Below are 21599 nucleotides of genomic sequence, written 5' to 3'. Positions count from 1 at the left end.
GAGAATCTATTTGAAGAAATAATAGCTGCAAACTTTCCTAACCTAAGCAAGGAAACAGGCATTCAAGTGCAGGAAGCACAGAGAGCACCAAAGAAGATAAAACCAAAGAGACCCACACCAAGACACATTAGAATTAAAATGTCCAAAATAAGATAAAGAGAGAATCCTAAAAGCTGCAAGAGAAAGGCAACAAGTGACATACAAAGGAAACCTCATAAGGCTATCAGTTGACTTCTCAGCAGAAACCTTACAGGCTAGAAAGGAGTGGCACGATATATTTAAAGTGCTGAAAGGAAAAAACCTACCACTAAGAATACTCTACCCAGCAAGGGAATCATTCAGAATGGAAGGAGAGGTAAAGGGTTTCCCAGGCAAGCAAAAATGAAAGGAATTTATCACCAGGAAACCAGTTTTACAAGAAATGCTAAAGGGACTTATTTAAGTGGGAAAGAAAAGACCGCAAACAGGAATAAGAAAATTATCAGAAAAAAAAAAGGCAACAACACCACTGGTAAAGGCAAAAACCCAGTAAAGGTAGCACATCAACCACCTATGAAGATAATATGAAAGTCAAAAGACAAAAGTACTAAAGTTACCTAATTCAATGAAAAGAGAAAATAAATACACACTCACAAAATAAGAAGTCAGATATGATATGAAAAACATAAAATGTGAGAGGAGGGGAGCAAGATGGTAGAGCTTTTAGAAAGAGGTCAAGCTAAAGAGACCATCAGCTGAATATAGGTTGCAAGATACGTAGATTATTATAAATGAACCTCGTGGTAATCACAAACTAGAAACCAATGATAAATACAAAAATAATTAAGAGAAATCAACTCAAACATAATACTAACATAATACTAAAGAAACAATACTAACATAATACTAAAGAAAGCCATCAAACCACAAGGGAAGAAGAGCAAGAGAAAAAGAAAGGAACAGAGAGGAACTACTAAAACACCCAGAAAAAAGTAACAAAATGGCAATAAGTGCATATTTACAAATAGCTGCTTTAAATGTCAATGGACTAAATGCTCCAATCAAAATGCATAGTATGGCTGATTGGATAAAAAAAGAAGACCCATATACATGCTGCATACAAGAGACAGACTTCAGACCTAAAGAGACTCAAAACTGATAGTGAAGGAATGGAAAAAGATACTCCAAACCAATGGCAAATAAAAGAAATCTGGGGTAGCAATACTTATATCAGACAACATAGACTTTAAAACAAAACTTCTCATCAGTAACAAGAGAAAAAGAACGGCACCACATAATGATAAAGGGAATAATCCAACAAGAGAATAAAACGCTTGTAAATATCTATGTCCCAAACATGGGAGCACCTAAATATGTAAAGCATTTATTAACAGTCATAATAGGAGAAATAGACAGCAACACAGTAATAGTAGGGAACTTTAACACTCCACTTACGCCAATTGGTAGATCATCCAAACCAAAGATCAATAAGGAAACATTGGCCTTTAGCGACACGTTAGACCACATGGACTTAGTAGATATATATAGAACATTCTATCCTAAAACTACAGAAAAAAACATTGTTTTCAAATGCACATGGAACATTCTCCAGGACTGATCATATATTAGGCCATAAAACAAGTCTCAATAAATTTAAGAAGATTGAAATAATACCAAGCTTCTTTTATGACCATAAAGGTATGAAATTGTAAATTAACTACAGGAAGAAAATGAGAAAAGCCACAAATATGTAGAGATTAAACCAAATGCCACTGAACAATGATTGGGCCAATGAAGAAATAAAAGGAGAAATCAAGAAATACTTGGAGACAAATGCAAATGAAAACATGACATGCCAAAATTTATGGGGTACAGCAAAAGTGGTTCTAAGAGGGAAGTTTATAGAAATTCAGGTCTACCTCAACAAACAAGAAAAATCCCCCAAAAAACAATCTAACAGTACACTTAAAGGAACTGGAAGAAGAGCAAACAAAGCCCAAAATCAGTAGAAAGAAGGAAATAAGAAAAATCAAAGCAGAAATAAGTGAAATAGAGACTAAAAAAACAATAGAAAAGTATCAAACCAAGAACTGGTTCTTTGAAAAGATAAACACAATTGACGAACCTTTAGCTAGACTCACCAAGAAAAAAAGAGAGAAGGTTCAATAAATAAAGTCAGAAATAAAAGAGGAGAAATTACAACAGACACCTCAGAAGTGCAAAAGATTATAAGAGAATACTATGGAAAGTTATATGCCAACAAATTGGATAATCTAGAAGAAATGGATACATTCTGAGAATCATACTACCTTCCAAAACTGAATCAAGAAGAATAGAGAATTTGAATAGACCAATCACCAGTAAGGAGATCAAAACAGTAATCAAAAATAAAAGTCCAAGACCAGATCGCTTCCCTGGTGAATTTTACCAACATTCAAAGAAGACTTAATACCTATCCTTCTTAAACTCTTCCAAAAAATTGAAGAGGAGGGGAAGATTCCTAATTCATTCTATGAAGAAAACTTTACCCTGATACCAAAACCAGACAAAGACAACACAAAAAAAGAAAATTACAGGCCAATATCACTAATGAACATCAATGCAAAAATCCTTTACAAAATACTAGCAAATCAAATACAACAATACATTCAAAAGATCATACACCATGATGAAGTAGGATTTATTCCAGGGGTGCAGGGATGGTTCAACATCCACAAATCAATCAATGTGATACACCAAATTAACAACATAGAGAATAAAAATCACATGATGATCTCAATAGATGCAGAGAAAGCCTTTGACAAGATACAGCATCCATTTATGATAAAAACTCTGAATACAATGGTATAGAACCAAAGTACCTCAACATAATAAAGGCCATATATGACAAACCTACAGATAATATCATTCTCAATGGAGAAAATTAAACCTATCCCTCTAAGAATATGAACCTGAAAAGGATGCCCACTTTCACCACAGCCAACATCATATGCAACAGTGAAAAACTGAAAGCTATAACTCTAAGAACAGGAATAAAACAAGGATGCCCACTCTGACCACTCTTATTTAACATAGTATTCAAAGTCTTAACCGGAGCAATCAGGCAAGAAAAAGAAATAAAAGGGATTTAAATTGGAAAGGAACAAGTGAAACTGTCACTATTTGCAGGTGACATGATTTTATATATAGAAAACCCTAAATAATCCACTAAAAAACTTTTAGAAGTAATAAATGAATATGGTCAGGTTGCAGGATACAGTCAACATACAAAAATCGGTTGCATTTCTATACACTAACAATGACGTAGCAGAAGGGAAATTAAGAATACAATCCCATTTACAATTGCAACAAAAAGTATAAAATATCTAGGAATAAACTTAACCAAAGAGGTGAAAGAACTGTACACTGAAAAGTATAAAACATTGTTGAAAGAAATTGAAGAAGACACAAAAATATGGAAAGATATTCCATGCTCTTGGATTGGAAGAATTAACATAGTTAAAATGCCCATACTTCCTAAAGCGATCTACAGATTCAATGCAATCCCTATCAAAGTTCCAATGACATTTTTCACAGAAATAGAACAAATCATCCTAAAATTTATATGCCACAAGAAAACACCCTGAATAGCCAAAGGAATCTTGAGAAAAAAGAACAGAGCTTGAGATATCACACTACCTGATTTCAAAATATGCTACAAATCTATAGTAACCAAAACAATATAGTACTGGCACAAAAACAGACACACAGATCAATGGAACAGAATCAAGAGCCCAGAAATAAACACACATGTATGGACCCCTGATTTTCGACAAAGAATCCAAGAACATACAATGGAGAAAGGAAAGTCTCTTCAATAAATGATGTTTGTAAAACTGGACAGCCACAAGAAAAAGAATGAAACTAGACCACTATCTCACACTATACACAAAAATTAACTAAAAATTGATTAAAGACTTGAATGTAAGACCTGGAACCATTAAACTTTCCAGAAGAAAACATAGGCAGTATGCTCTTTCACATCACTCTTAGCAGCATAATTTCAAGTACCATGTCTGACCGGGCAAGGGAAACAATAGAAAAAATAAACAAATGGGACTACATCAAACTAAAAAGCTTCTGCATAGCAAAGGAAACCATCAACAAAACAAAAAGACAACGTAACAAGTGGGCAAAGATATTTACAAACCATATATCTGATAAGGGATTAATATCCAAAATATATAAAGAACACATACATCTCAACAACAAAAAAACTAACAACCCTATTAAAAAATGGGCAAAAGATTTGAATAGACATTTATCCAAAGAAGATATACAGATGGCCAAGAGGCACATGAAAAGATGTTCAACATCATTAATTATCAGGGAAATGCAAATTAAAGCTACAATCAGATATCAACTCATTCCTGCCAGAATGGCTATAATTAACAAGACAGGAAACAATAAGTGTTGGAGAGGATGTAGCAAGAAGGAGACTCTCACACACTGCTGGTAGGAGTGCAAACTGGTGCAGCCACTATGGAAAATAGCATGGAGATTCCTCAAAAAATCAAAAATGGATCTACCATATGATCCAGCTATTCCACTGCTGGGTTTTTATCCAAAGAACATCAAAATATGAATGCTTAAAGATACATGCACTCCTATGTTCATCCCAGCATTATTCACAATAGCCACAATAGCTTCACCTTGGAAGCAACCTAGGTGCCCATCAAAGGACTAATGGATAAAGAAGATGTGGTATATATACACAATGGAATACTACTCTGCCATAAGAAATGATGGCACATATGACAACATGGATGGAACTTGAGGACATTATGCTAAGTGAAATAAGTCAAAGGGAGAAAGTCAAATACCATATAATCTCACTCATAAGTAGAAGATAAATACAACAACAAAGAAACACACAGAAATGGAGATTGGATTGGCGGTTACCAGAGCAGACCGGAGAAGGGAGGAGGGCAAAATGGATGATTAGACACATGCGTGTGGTCATGGATTGCAATTAGTGTTTGGGTGGTGAACATGTTATAATCTACACAGAAATCAAAATATATAACAATGTACACCTGAAATTTATATATGTTATAAACCGCTGTTACTGTAGTGAAAAAAAAAAAGAATTAAAAAAAATCAATCACAGAGATTTTACTCTAAAGCAAATAGACTATAATTCAGGACAAATCATAGCCAAGTCTCTGTTCAAATGGAATTGGAAGGAAAAAAGTTTTCAGCTTTGAGAAACATTGAATTTGTTCTTTTTTTCCGTCATTATCCTGTTGAGTGGCCTTCAAGACAAGATGACAGGCAAAAATGAGAAAAGAGTTGGATGTTATCCTTCCATGTTTGAGTGGTTGGGGAGGGTTTTTGCAAGGAGTAGAAGGGGCAATTTTATCTGTGCTATGCAGCCATTTACTCTCAGAGATTAAGTCATGGAGCAAAGAGGAGAAAATCAGATTCCACTGTCAAAGAGAATGCATGAAAAATAAAAAGATGAAACCTCTTTAGGTCATATACTTTTGTACTCAGAAGGACCTCAGTTTCCACATTTGTAAAAGGAGGTAGTAAGAATAGGTCCCTTTTGGCTTCAACATTCTCTGATCCTGGGAGCATCTTTCCCCTATCTCATCACTCGCTAAGCCCAAATAGTACTAAACAGTACATGTGAATGCCTGCTCCAGTAGTATTTCATAGTGGTTACGTGTGTAGGTTCTAAAGCAAAGCTAACTGCTACTTCCTATCTGTAGGCCTTAGGGCAAGTTATTTAATCTCTCTCTGCCCCAGTTTCCTCATCTGAAAATGTGTATAATAGTACCTACCTCACAGGGTTGTAAGTAATAACGACAATACATAAAATATGCTTTGCACAGAGTTTAGAATATAGTAAAAAGCTCAATAAATGTTACCTATAGTAAGAGAACTTTCAGGAGCCCCAGCATTGACTGAATCTATCACTGTAAGTATTCCCCAAGCTCTGACATTTAGAACCTTCTTCCGTGCAGACGTAGCAATGCTGCTCAAAGTGTTGTTTCTGAAACTCCCACATCAGAATCCCTACTAAAGATTGCTTTTAAAATGCACATTTCTTGGCACCCACCTCCAAACCTGTTGAATCAGAATCTCTGAGCATGGGGCACAAAAATCTTCATTTTCAACATGCCCTCTGAAATTTCAGAACCCTCTTTCTAATTTTGGTAGCCTAATATACAATCCTTCTAATAAAAATGGCGTTGAAGCCCTTCTTGCTAACTTTTAACCTCAGGAACACCACCTAGGACCTTCCTAATTAAGCAATCAAGTCTCTCACTATCAGTATGTGAAAGAATTCTTGAGGAGACCTGAATTGTACTGGCTTGGCCCTAATAGAGTTCGTAGGATGGACAGATAGATACTAAATTGCAGCTTACAGTTGGTCGTGCCAAAAGTCCAGCAGTATTCTTTACACTGCTCAATAGTTCATAGAGATGACCACCATGTTAGCATCTTTCTTTGCAAAAATCTTCAGTAGTTTCTTAACAGAATATCTGCCATGGAAACCCATCTCTGATTTCATAATGGGGAGCAGGGAATTCACTTTAAATGCTTTTTAGTTTTAACCTTACTTGTGGGAATTTTGGGGAATTAATCTATCCCATAAAGCAAAGTATATGTGTTTTATACCATCTGGGTTTGGGGGAGCAAATATAAATAATATTGATTCTCTGGTCAACCACCCTACTCTTACCACCAGAGAAATCAAATTGCTATAGGTTTACCTTTAACCCATTAGTTAAAGTTATTTGAGTCAGACTAGCTCCCTGGCAGATATTTTTGAAGTTTAAACCATGTTTCTTATTTTATTGCCAGTGTCATGCAAGACCAAATCCAAAGATGGCTAAGGTGAAGATTTAGTCTATTTTACATTTACTCCTTATGTAGTCAGAATCAGTGATCCTGGCAGCCATTTGCTTCTGGATGAACCCCATAGATTTGGATCAAAATTTAACCTTTGGATTTTATTGGGAGAAAAATCATTGAAAAATGCCCCCTTGGTGTCTCCATAAGAGACACAGGTCAGGACTTTGAGTCTCAAAAACTGAGCCCAAGTATGATGCCCTTCTCAGTAGTCCTAAGGTCTTAAAGGAAAGCAAGTCAGTTCTGTGATCCTGTAGTCAGGTCCCGAACCCTGAGATGGTTTCAAGCATGCTAAAATTTCTGAGGTATTCAGAGCAGACCTAACTTCTCTAGGCCTACTTGTCAGCTATCTGATCTCCAGGGCATCTCTAGAATAAGTAAGTTTCTGAATGAGTCTCAAGGTCCCTGCAAAAATCAATTTGACAGGGAGAACTCTGCAGTGACATCAGCAACATGGTGGAGTGAGCAGTTTTCTTTGTCTGTCCTCCTTTGAACTACAACTAATTGGACATTCATTGGTCAATAGAGGATACTCACATAGCACCTCAGGACGCCTGAGAGACCCACACTGCTATACATCAGAAGGTGGACAGACTACCTCCATGGAGGAGGTGGAGATAGGTGAAAAGTCTCCAGCACCCAGACAGCCTAGTACCTGAGAACGACTCTCTCCTGGCTGACACGTTCATAGCACCACCACGGCACCAAGGGTGGGCATGCGCATCAGTGGTGCGATTGTGGAAACAAATGACTATAGCCCTAAGCCCCTCGTGATTGCTCCTTAGTCCAGTAGGAAAATACATGATCCCATGGCGGCTGCAGGGAAAGTTTCTGGTTGGCCCTAGTGGAGAGGCTCCACCCACCAAACACAAAGGCTGAGAAGCCTTGGTGCAGAAGTGACTCAGCCAGGTGAACAACTCACTGGCTGCATTAATCACTCACAGCCCTGCTGTAGCCCTGAGGGGGCAAGTGAGATCCAGCAGGACCGTGTGAGTAGGCAATGACAATCCGGAGCCCCAGTATGAGTGCTCCCTGGTGAAGGGGGAAAATCCACAGTCCCGCAGCGGCTGCAGGGAACGTCTCTGGTCAGCCCCAGTGGAGAGGCCCCTCCCACCAAACACAAAGGCTGGGAGGGCCTGGGGGAGAAGTGACTCAGCCAGTTGAGCTACCCACCAGCTGCCACAGCCCTGCTGTGGCCCTGAGGGGGCAAGTGAGATCCCGGTGGGAGCCCATGAGCAGGCAGTGACAATCTGGAGCCCCAGCATGACTGCCCCTTCGTCCAGGGGGAACATCCATGGTCCCACAGTGACTGCAGGGAAAATCTCTGGTTGGTCCTACTGGAGAGGCCCTGCCCAACAATCAAAAAGGCTGGGAGGCCTTGGGACAGAAGTTACTTGGCAGGTTGAGCAACCTGCCGGCTGCATTAAACACCCAGAGTCTGCTGCAGCCTCAAGGGGGCAAGTGAGACTCAGTGGGACCACGTGAGTAGGTGGTGAAAATCTGGAGCCCGAGCATGACTGCTCCTTGATCCAGTGGGAATATCCATGGTCTCACATGAGCCACAGGGAGAGCCTCTACTTGGCCTTAGTGGAGAGGACCCCTCCATCAGATAGCACAAAACGCTAGGCAACCTAAGAGCAGAAGTGGTATGGCTGGGTGAGCTAACCACTGGCTGCATTAGATACCCATAGCTCTGCTGTGACCCAGAGTGGACAAGTGAGATCCTGCAGGATCTGATGGTGGCAGAGCTATGAGTCTAGGTAAATCAGCTCCCAGCTGCTGCAAAAACCCATAACACCACTGCACACCCTGAGAAGGGAGTGTGTCTAGGTGGTCTCTGAGAGCAGGCATCAGCAACCCAAAACCCCCCTTGTGATTGCTCCAACAGCTGATGGGAGATCTCACAGGGCCACCGTGATCTTGAGGGGCCCAGGCTCAGTCAGGAACAGCTGACAGGGATCCTAGTTGGTGCAGATTACACAGCTGCTGCCCTCTTCCCCCAGCAGACCCAAGTGGAAGTAGTAACCAAACTCTATCTCTATGTGGAGGCATAAATCCATGCCATCAAGCAGTATGAAAAAATATATTAAATCTCCAGAACAGAAGGAAAATGACAAGTACCCAGAAAACAATCCTGAAGACACAGAAATCTATAACCTAAATGAAAATGAATTCAAAATAGCTATGATTAAAAAACTCAATGAGTTAAAAGAGAATACAGATAGACAACTTAATGAGTTCAGGAGCTATGTCACAAAAGAGCTTGAAATATAAAGAAGAACCAATCAGAAATGTGGGAGATAAAAAACACAATGGAGGAGATTAAGAAAAATCTGGACTCCATGAACAGTAGGGTTGATAATATGGAGGAAAGAATTAGCAATTTGGAGGATATGAATATAGAAATGCTTCAGATAGAGGAGGAGAGAGAACTAAGACTAAAAAGAAATGAAGAAACTCTCTGAGAAATATCTGACTCAATTAGCAAATTCAGCATAAGGACTATAGGTATCCCAGAAGGAGAAGAGAAGGAGAAAGGGACAGAAAGCCTGTACAAAGAAATAATGGCTGAGAACATCCCAAACCCAGGGAGACAGCTGGAAATCCATGTGACAGAAGCTAATAGATCTCCAAGCTTTATCAATGTAAAAAGACCAACCTCAAGGCATATAGTAGTGAAGCTTGCCAAAAGTCAATGACAAAGAAAAAATATTAAGGGCATCCAGGCAGAAGATAATAACCTACAAAGGAACCCCCATCAGGCTTCCAGCAGATTTCTCAGCAGATACCTTACAGGCCAGGAGAGAGTGGAATGATATATTCAAAACTCTGAAGGACAAAAACTTGCAGCAAAGAATACTCTATCCAGCAAAAACATCCTTCAAATATGATGGAGAAATAAAAACTTTCCCAGATAAACAAAAGTTAAGGGAGTTCATTGCCACAAGACTCCTCCTACAAGAAATGCTCAGGATGACCCTCATACCTGAGAAATAAAAAAGTAAAGGGGTTACAAAACCCTGAGCAAAAGAGATAAGTAGAAAAACAAAATCAGAAAATTGCAGCTCTCCATCAGAATAGGTTAGCAAGTGCTTAAGTATAACATTAAAGATAAAAGGAAGGGAAATACAAAGACTAAATATAATCTTGTCATTTTAACCACAAACTCACAACACAAGAAGAAAACAAAGATCTGACAATAACAACCTAGAAGGGGAAGAAGAATGGGATGGAAAGACTTAGTCTAAGGAAATAACAGGCTATCAGAAAATGGACTATCCCATCTACGAGATGTTTTATACAAACCACATGGTAACCACTAAACAAATAATTAGAACAGAGAAACAAATTACAAATAAGAAGAAAACCAACATATAAAACTACTGCTGTTTTCGGATAGAATGTTCTATGTATATCTATTAAGTCCATCTGGTCTAGTTTTTCATCAAGCACAAAGGCTAGGCAACCTAAGAGCAGACTCAGACTCAAATAAATAAAATTAGAAATGAAAGAGGAGAAACCACAATGGATACCACAGAAATACAAAAGATTATAAGAGAATACTATGAAAAACTATATGCCAACAAATTGGACAACCTAGAAGACAACCTCTCAACTCTGAGTCAGGAAGAAATAGAGAATCTGAATAGACCAATCACAAGTAAAGCGATTGAAACAGTAATCAAAAACCTCTCCAAAAATAAAAGTGCAGGAGCAGATGGCTTCTCTGCAGAATTCTACCAAACACCCAAAGAAGATTTAATGCCAATCCTTCTCAAAGTATTTCAAAAAATTGAGGAAGATGGAGCACTTCCTAACATATTCTATTAAGCCAACATCACCCTGGTCCCAAAACAGGACAAAGAACACAAAGAAGGAAAACTACAGGCCAATATCACTGGTGCACATAGATGCAAAAATCCTCAACAAAATTTTGGCAAACCAAATACAGCAGTACATTAAAAAGATCATACACTGTGATCAAGTGGGATTTATACCAGCGACACAGGGATGCTTCAATATCCACAAGACAATCAATGTGATACACCACCTTAACAAAATGAGGAAGAAAAACCACATAATCATCTCAATAGACACAGAGAAAGCATTCAACAAGATCTGACATCCATTTATGATAAAAAAAAAAAAACTCTCAATAAAACGCGTATAGAAGGAAAGTACCGCAACATAGTAAAGGCCATATATGACAAACCCACAGCCAACATCATACTTAATGGGGAAAAACTGAAAACCATCCCTCTGAGAACAGGAACAAGACAAGAATGCCCACTATCACCACTCTTATTCAACATAGTACTGGAGGTTCCAGCCAGAGCAATTAGGAAGGAAAAAGAAATAAAAGGAATCCAAATAGGCAATGAAGAAGTGAAACTCTCACTGTTTGCAGACTAAATGATCTTATATAGAGAAAATCCCAAAGAATCCATTGGAAAACTATTAGAAATAATCAACAACTACAGCAAAGTTGCAGGGTATAAAATCAACTTACAAAAATCAGTAGCACTTCTATATTCTAATAATGAACTAACAGAAAGAGAACTCAAGAATACAGTCCCATTCACAATAGCAACAAATGGAATAAAATATCTTGGAATAAATTTAACCAAGGAAGTGAAAGACCTATACAATGAAAACTACAAGACTTTCCTGAAAGAAATTGATGACGACATACAGAGATGGAAAGACATTCCATGAACATGGATTGGAAGAATAAACATAGTTAAAATGTCCATACTACCTAAAGCAATCTACAGATTCAATGCAATCCCAATCAGAATCCCAATGACATTCTTCATAACAATACAATAAAGAACCCTAAAATTCATATGGGGCAACAAAAGACCCCAAATTGCTAAAGCAATCCTGAGAAAAAATAACAAAGCTGGAGGCGTCACAATCCCTGACTTCAAAACATACTACAAAGCTATAGTAATCAAAACAGGCACACAGATCAATGGAACAGAAATGAAAGCCCTGAAATAAAACCACACATCTATGCACAGCTCATCTTCCATAAAAGAGCTGAGAATATACAATGGAGAAAAGAAAATCTCTTCAACAAATGGTGCTGGGAAAACTGGACAGCCACATGTAAAAGAATGAACTTCAACAGTGCTTTCACACCATTCACAAAAATAACCTCAAAATGGATCCAAGACTTAAAGGGAAGACCTGAAACCATAAGAGTTCTAGAAGAAAATATAGGCAGTATCCTCTTTGACATCAGTCTTAAAATGATCTTTTCGGACACCATATCTTCTCAGACAAGGGAAACAATAGAAAGAATAAGCAAATGGGATTTCATCAGACTAAAGAGCTTCTACAAGGTAAGCGAAAACAGGATTGAAACAAAAAAACAACCCATCAATTGGGAAAAAACATTTGCAAGTCATATATCTGACAAAGGATTAATCTCCATACTCTATAAAGAACTCACACAACTCAACAACAAAAAATGAAACAACCCGATCAAAAAATGGGCAGGAGATGTGAACAGACATTTCTCCAAAGAAGATATATGGATGGCCAATAGGCACATTAAAAGATGCTCATCATCGCTGATCACCAGGGAAATGCAAATCAAAACTATACTAAGATATCACCTTACACCTGTTAGAATGGCAAAAATAACCAAAACAAAAAGTAGCAAATGTTGGAGAGGTTGTGGAGAAAAAGGAACCCTCATACACTGCTGGTGGGAATGCAAACTGGTGCAGTCACTATGGAAAACAGTATGGAGATTTCTCAAAAAGTTAAAAATAGAAATACCATATGACCCAGCCATCCCACTACTGGGTATCTATCCAGAGAACTTGAAATCAGCAATTCAAAAAGACACATGCACCCCTATGTTCATTGCAACATTATTCACAATAGCAAAGACGTGTAAGCAACCTAAGTGCCCATCAACTGATGATTGGATAAAGAAGATATAGTATATATATACAATGGAATACTACTCAGCCATAAAAAAGGATAAAATCGTCCCATTCACAACAACATGGATGGACCTTGAGGGTATTATGTTAAGGGAAATAAGCCAGATAGAGAAAGACAATCTCTGTATGACTCCACTCATATGTGAAAGTTAAACACGTGGACAAAGAGAACAGATTAGTGGTTACCAGGAGGGTGGAGGGTGGGCACAAAGCTTAAAGGGCTGCACCTACAATATGACTGACAAATAATAATGCACAACTGAAATTTAACAGGGTTGTAAACTATCATAATCTCAATAAAAAGGAAAAATATATATTTTAAATCAATTTGACAGGCCTCTCACATGTCTAGACTCCTGGAGACTTAATCTTCTCTCCTACATAGTTGCAAATTGATTAATGATTTGGCTACAAGAGGTTTCCATCATTTTTACTGTGATTGCCTTTCACTTTTGCTACACACGGAAGTATATTAAACATGTGCACTGCAGCAGTATAAAAGACTCAGTCTTAGTTTCCAAAATTTAGACTCTTAAGAATTAAATTTATCTGCTTAACTCCCTATCCTTCTAGATCTCTATACTGGGGGACTTTTTGCCACATTGTTTTTAATTTTTAGTGAACCTTTTTTGGCAACAGTTTTGAGATACAATTCACATACCATACAATTCACCTATTCACAGTGTACAAATTAAATGTTTTTAAGTTTATTCACAGAGTTGTACAAACATTGGCACAATTTTAGAACACTTTCATTACCCCATAAAAAAAATCCTGTGCCTATTAGCAGTCACTCCTCATTTCCACTGCCCTCCAGTCTCCAGCAGTGACTACTAATCTATTTTCTGTCTCTATAGATTGGCCTATTCTGGATATTTCATATTAATAGAATCGTACATATGGTCTTTTGTGGCTGGTTTCTTTCACTTGGCATGTTTTCAAGGTTCATCCATGTTGTAGCATGCATTAGTACATCATTCCTTTTTATGGCCAAATACATTTGATTGTATGGACATATCACATTTTATTTATTCATCCATCATTGAGGAACGTTTGGGTTTTTTCCATCTTTAGGATACTATTAATAATGCTGCTATAAACATTTGAGTACAAGTTTTTGTGTGGACATACACTTTCATGTCTCTTGAGTATATAGCTACGACTAGAATTGCTGGGTTATATGATAATTCTAGGTTTAACTTTTTGAGGAATTACCAGACTGTTTTCCAAAGTGGCTTAACCATTTTATATTCCTACCAGAAGTGTATTAGAATTCAAATTTCTCTACATCCTCACCAATGATTTTTACTATCTGTCTTTTTGATTATAGCTGTCCTAGTGGGTGTAAAGTCATATCTCATTGTAGTTGTGATTTGCAAAATCCTAATGACTACTGAGGTTGAGTACCTTTTCTTCTGCCTATTGGCCATTTGTATATCTTCTTTGGAGACCTGTCTATTCAGACCCTTTGCCTATTTTCAATTGGGTTATATATCTTTTTGTTAATGAGTTGTATTTTATATGTTTTGGATGCTAGACCATTACCAGACATATGATTTGTAAATATCTTCTCCCATTGTGTGGGTTGTATTTCTCACTTTCTTGATAGTAGCCTTTAAAGAACAAACGTTCATAATTTTGATCAAGTCAAACTTATCTATTTTTTTCTTTTGTTGCTGGTGCTTTTGGTGTCATATCTAAGAAACCATTGACAAATCTAAGGTCATGAAGATTTACCTTTATGTTTTCTTCTAAGAGTTTTATAGTTTTAGTTCTTACATTTAGGTCTTTGATCCATTTTACATTAATCATTGTATATGGTATAATGTATTGTATATTAAATATTGTAAATGGTGAGGTACAAGTTCACCTTCATTCTTTCACATGTAGATATCCAGTTATCCAAGCACCATTTGTTGAGAAGATCTCTTTTTCTCATTGAATTTCTTTGGTGGCATCCTTGTAAAAAATCAGTTGATTGTAAGTGAGAGAGTTTATTTCTGGACTGTCAATTTAAGTCCATTTATCTTAAGGTTTATCCTTATGCTAGCACCACAGTGACCTGACTATTCTTACTTTGTAGTAAGTTTTGAAATCAATATGTGTGAGTCCTCCAACTTTATTCTTCGATTTCAGGATTATTATCTGGGTCCACTGAGTTTCCACATGACCTTTAAGACCACTTTCCCAATTTATATGAAGAAGCAAACTGGTGTTCTGATAGGGATTGCATTGAATCTGTAGATCACTTTGGAGAGTATTGCCATCTTAACAATATTAAATCTTCTGATCCACAAGCATGGTACGTATTCTTATTTACTTAAATATTTAATGTTTTTCAACAATATGTTGTAGCTTTCAGTGTACAAATCTTGCACTTCCTTTGTCATATGTAGTCCTAAATAGTTTATTCTTTTTGATGCTATTGTAAATAGAGCTGTTTTCTTACTTTCATTTTAAGGTTGTTAAGTGCAAACGTATAGAAATTCAAATTGTTTTTGTATATTGATCTTGTATCCAAGGGAATTTAAGGGGCCAGGTTTGCAAAACTGAAATTATATATACCATGTAAGACAAACTGCATTGGTTGCTCAGAAAATTTAAGAGAGAAATGAATGTTTTTGATCTTGACTTGTCAAGAATAATTATTACACAATAATAACTTTTAGGGTAATGAACAGGGATGGAAAGGAAAAAGAAAAATCTACATTTTGTTGCTGTACTATGGGCCAGCACTCTCCTAAGCATTTTAGATGCATTTTCATAACTAAATTTCTTAACAACCCTATGCGGTAATATTATCTTCAGTTTGAAAATGAGGAGACTGGGGCTCAAAGGGAATGAGTCATCTTCCCAAGGTCACACAGCCAAGATGTTGCTGAAAAAGGTCATGATTTATCCAGTAGACCAGTTATGTCTTCACAGAACAACTAACTCATCTCATCCTGTATTCTGTTAGCCTGATAAAATTCTAAATTTCCCGCATCTCTGTTTTCTGAAACTTCAAAAATCCAGTCAAAAGAAGTGCAGGACTTGTACACTGAAAACTACAAAACATTGTTGAAAGAAATTAAAGAACACTTAAATGAATGGGAAGATATTTGATGTTCATCGATCAGAAATCTTAATAATGTTAAGATGACAATACTCCTGAAAGTTATCTACAAATTCAACACAAATCCTATCAAAATGCCAGTTGATTTATTTGCAGAAAATGACAATGTACTCCCTAAATTCAAGTGGCAACTCAAGGGACCCAGAATAGCCAAAATAATCTTGATAAAGAAGAACAAAGTTGGAGGACTTATACTTCCCAATTTCAAAGTTACAGTAATCAAGACAGTGTGTGGCATGATGATAAACATATAAATCGATGGAAGGGAATTGAGAGTCCAGAAATAAATGCTTATATTTACTATCAATTGATTTTTGACAAGGGTACTAAAACAATTCCACAGGGAAAGAATACCACAAACCAAGAGCACAAGCAGCAAAAGAAAAAATAGATAAATTAGACTTCATCAAAATTAATATTTTTATGCTTCAAACGACTCTATAAACAAAGTGAGAAGAAAATCCAAATAATTGGAGAAGATATTTGCAAATCATCATATATCTGATGAGGGACTTGTATCTAGAATACATAAAGAACTCTTAAGAACACAATGATAAAAGACACATCACCCAACTGAAAAATGGGGAAAGGATTTGAATAGATATTTCTCCAAAAACGATATATAAATGGCCTACAGGCACGGGAAAAGATGTTCAACATTAGTCACTAGGGAAATACAAATCCAAACCATAATGAGATACTACAAGTGTTAGTAAAGATGTGGAGAAATTTGAACCCTTATAAATTGCTGATGGGAATGTAAATAGGTATGGCCACTTTGGAAAACAATCTAGTGGTTCCTCAGAAAGTTAAACCTAGAGTTACCATTTGACTCTGTAATTCCAGTACTAGGTATATACCCAAGAGAAGTGAAAGCATATGTCCACAAAAAACGTATTCTCAAAGGTTTATAGCAGCATTATTCATAAAAGCCAAAAGGTAGAATTAACCCGAATATTCAATTGATGAATGAACAAACAGAATACAGTATATGTGTACAATCAAATATTATCCAGCTATAAAAGTGATATACTGATATATGCCATACTATAGATGAACCCTGAAAACGTCATGCTAAGTGAAAGAATCCAGTCACAAAAGACCACATATTGTATGATTCCATTTACATAAAATGTCAGTAATGGGCAAATCTCCAGAGACGTAAAGTAGATTAGTGATGGCCTAGGGCTGGTGAGGATGTGGGTTTGTGAGGTGGGGAGGGAGGTGATAGCTAAAGGATACAGTGTTTTTTTATAGGATTATGAACATAGTCTGAAATTGATTGTCTTAATGATTTTACGCTCTGTATTTTTTTAGGGCAGTTTTAGGTTCCCAGCAAAATTAATGAGAAAGTACAGAGATTTCCCATATACCCCATGGCCTCACACATGCATGGCCTCCCCCCCATTATCATCAACATCTCCCACCAGAGTGGTACATTTGATACAATTGACACATCACAATCACCCAAAGCCCATAGTCTACATTATGGCTTACTCTTGGTATCATACGTTCTGTGGGTTTGGACAATTGTACAATGACATGTATCCATCATTGTAATATTACACTGCATATTTTCACTGGCCTAAAAGTCCTTTGCACTCTGCCTATTCATCTCCCTCTCCCAAACCTTGGAAACCACTGATGTTTTTGCTTTTCCCATAGTTCTGCCTTTTCCTGAACGTCATATACCTGGAATCATACAGTATGTAGCCTTTTCAGATTGTCTTCTTTTACTTAGGACAGTAGTCCCCTTGTTATTCACAGTTTTGCTCTCATGGTTTCAGTTATCCCGTGGTCAACTGTGGTCCAAAAATATTAAATGAAAATTACAGAAATAAACAATTCATAAGTTTTAAATTGCACGCTATTCTGAGTAGCGTGATGAAATCTTGCACCATCCTGCTCCATCCCACCTGGCTATGAATCATCCCTTGGTCCACATATCCATGCTGCGTACACTACCTACACATTAGTTACTCAGTATCCCTCTTGGTTATCAGATCGACTGTTGCAGTATCACAGTGCTTATGTTCAAGTAACCCTTATTTTACTTAATGGCCCCAAAGCACAAGAGTAGTGATGCTGGCAATTCAGATATGCCAAAGGAAAGCCTAGAGTGCTTCCTTCAGGTGAAGGGTGAAAGTTCTCAAATCAATAATGAAAGAAAAAATTGTATGCTGAGGTTGCTAAGATCTATGGTAACTTTTATTAGAGTATATTGTTATAATTGTTCTATTTTATTAGTTATTGTTAATCTCTGTGCCTAATTCATAAATTAGACTTTGTCATACGTATGCAGGTATAGGAAAAAATATAGTATATATAGGGTTCGGTACTATTCGTGGGTTCAGGCATCCACTAGGGGTCTTGGAATATATGCCCTGCAGAAAAGAGGGGACTACTGTAATATGCATTTAATGTTCCTCCCTGACTTTTCATGACTTAATAGCTCATTTCTTTTTGGTGCTGAATGCTATTTCATTGTCTGATGTGCCACAGTTTATTTACCCATTCACCTACTGAAGGATACCTTGGTTGCTTCCAAGTTTCTGCAATTATGAATAAAGCTGCTGTAAACATCTGTGTACAGGTTTTTGTGTGGACATAAGTTTTCAATTTCCTTGGGTAAATACCCAAGAGCATGATTTCTGGATTGTATGGTAAGAGTATATTTAGATTTTTAAGACACAGTCAGCCTGTCTTCCAAAGTGTCTGTACCATTTTGCATTTCCACCAGCAGTGAATGAGAGTTTCTGTTGCTCCACATCCTCTCCAGCATTTGATGTTGTCAGTGTTCTGGATTTTGGCCATTCTAATAGGTATGTAGTGGAACCTCATTGTTGTTTTTACTTGCATTTCTCTGATGACGTATCATGAGGAGCCTCTTCTCATGATTTTTTGCCATCTGTATATCTTCTTTGGTGAGGTATCCCTTAAGGTCTTTGGCCCATTTTTTAATTGTTTTTTTTTTCTTACCATTGAGTTTGAAGAGTTCTTTGTATATTTTGAATAACATTCCTTTATCAGATGTGTCTTTTACAAATATTTTCTCCCAGTCCGTGGCTTGTTTTCTCATTCTCTTGACATTGTCTTTCACAGAGCAGAAGTTTTTAACTTTAATGAAATCCATCTTATCAATTATTTCTTTCATGGATCATGCCTTCATCATTGTCATACTTTTTTACATAGTTATAATCATAGTGTATATGCAATTTGGTTCTACTTTTTCTATTTAACATGATTTAAATGACCTATGTTGCTCCATAGTTTTTGCATTTCTTGTTTTACTGAATATATAACATTCCTTCCAGTTGATGTACTATAATACACTTGAACTTTTCATTCTCTGAGTGTAAGACAATTGGTGCAACTACACAATAAACACCACAACATGGAAATGCCAACATGCAAGGACTCTGCTCTACTTTTTTCCCCCAAAGTTCTTATCACTATCTATCCATACTATTTAATTTACTCAGTTGTATTCATTGTTTACTATTGGTTCCTCCCACTTTGAAGTTAATCTACAAGGGCAAGGTCCTTTGTCTCATTTGTTCACTGATGTATCCCAGATCCTAGAATAGTGACTAGATGCTAAATAAATATATGTCAGATAAATAAATTTTAAATAATTCTCTTATGCTCAATTCCTGGCAGTGAGTTAGTCAAGGGAATCTTTAAAAAGCCAATCATAGGAGCTGGCCCCATGACCAAGTGTTTAAAGCTCCATTGCCTCTGCTTTGGTGGCCCAAGGTTCACGGGTTCAGATATCAGGTGTGGACCTACTCCACTAATCAGCCATGCTGTGGAGGCACCCCACATACAAAGTGGAGGAGGATTGGCACAGATGTTAGCTCAGGGATAATCTTCCTCAAGCAAAAAAGAAAAAAGAGGAGGATTGGCAACTGATGTTAGCTCAGGGCAAATCTTCCTCACACACACACAAATAAAAGCCGATCACAGAAACAGAGTAGAATGGTGGTTACCAGGGGCTGGGGTGTGGAGGAAGTGGGAAGATGATGGGCAAAGAGTACAAACTTCCAGTTTTAAAATATATAGGTTCTGGGGATCTAATATATACACCATGGTGACATGATATGACATACAGTTAATACTATATTATGTACTTCAAAATTGCTAAGAGAGTTTATTTTAAATGTTCTCACCACAAACAAAAAAAGTTGTACTAAAGTGAGGTGATGGATGTGCTAACTAGCCTTATTGTGGTCATTACTTCACAATATAGATGTGTAGCAAATCATCACGTTGTACACCTTAAATTTACACAGTTATATGTCAATTATATCTCAATAAAGCTGGAATAAAAAGTGCATGAATATTCATTTTTGAGCAAGAAATTATAACAGGATTTTCTTCCAACTCTGAAACGGCCAAATGGACCTTCAACTAGAGTCAGTAACACGTGACTCTTGAGGTAGTACTTAGGTCTTTCACCTGCTATTCTGTGGCTTATATTCAGCACCTTTGTTTGTACATAATGGCCATACCTTGAAAAGATAAAATTAGTTAGAGGAGGGAGCAACTGTTTCTCTATTCAACATGAGAGTTTGAACTTAAGACCAAGCTGAGAGCAGATGTATCATGTGTGCTTTGAAAGCCATCTATGGAAAACAGATCATCTTTTTCATAGGAATCGATCCAGTACAAATTACAGGAACTATAAATCCAACATTTTTTACGCCGACAACTCATCTAGACTCCAGAAGATTTTTCGTGGAGAAGTAGACCTTAACGCGTACTTGGAAACCTGAGCACAGGTCCATTCTTTGTAGGAAAATAGTGATTAGTCTACAGAAAAAGGGTATTGTACCACCCACATGATGTCATCCCACTTTAACACTTGCCGTGTTATCTATCATAAGCAACACAGGGACTCCATGAGATCTGGAAACTGTCATGATGTGACATTAAGATTAGAGAAAGAGCACAGGACGAGCAAAAGAAAAGCACAGACATTACTGAGCCATTACTGTCTGCCACACCCTTCACATCCATTATTGCTGAACACAGCCCTATGATGTGGGCACTACTTTTTCACCCACTTTACAAATGAAGAAATTGAGACAAATAGAGGTGAAGTAACTTGTCCAAGGTCAAAGTGTAAGTGCAAGAACAGAGATCCAAACCCAAATTTGACTGACTTCAAAGTTATAATTTTTCTGTTTTCTGTTTTGTTTCTGCGTGATGACATCATTCCACTCATAGGTGTGGCATCCTAGTTCTGACTCTGGGTGGCTTAGACACCATGAGCAATATCCTTCTTCTCTTAGTACCCCAGTTCCCCCATCTATGCAATGAGGGAGTTGAATTTAGAGTTGGATCTCTAAGTGCCCTTTTTTCTGATCCCATTTGATTATCACAACATCCTATGAGAGAAATTGGGCAAATATTATCTCCATTTTATAAATGAACAAAAAGGAGTTCAGAGAAGTTTTGGGTCTTGTGTATAGTTCCATAGCTAGTTTCTGGGAGAGTCAGACTGAACCAATGTTTCTGAACTTCTAGACTGAAGTATCAGAGGGCACTGGCCAAGGTTATGTCACCCTCTGTCTCTTCTCCTCATTATGGGAAAATTCCCATTTCAACAAACTAGGGTTCACATTAATAAAATGTTTACACAT

Source organism: Equus caballus, chromosome X (assembly GCF_041296265.1).
Source record: "Equus caballus isolate H_3958 breed thoroughbred chromosome X, TB-T2T, whole genome shotgun sequence".
NCBI lineage: Eukaryota > Metazoa > Chordata > Mammalia > Perissodactyla > Equidae > Equus > Equus caballus.
The sequence above is the reverse complement of the archived record's forward strand: the minus strand, read 5'-3'. Positions refer to the sequence as shown.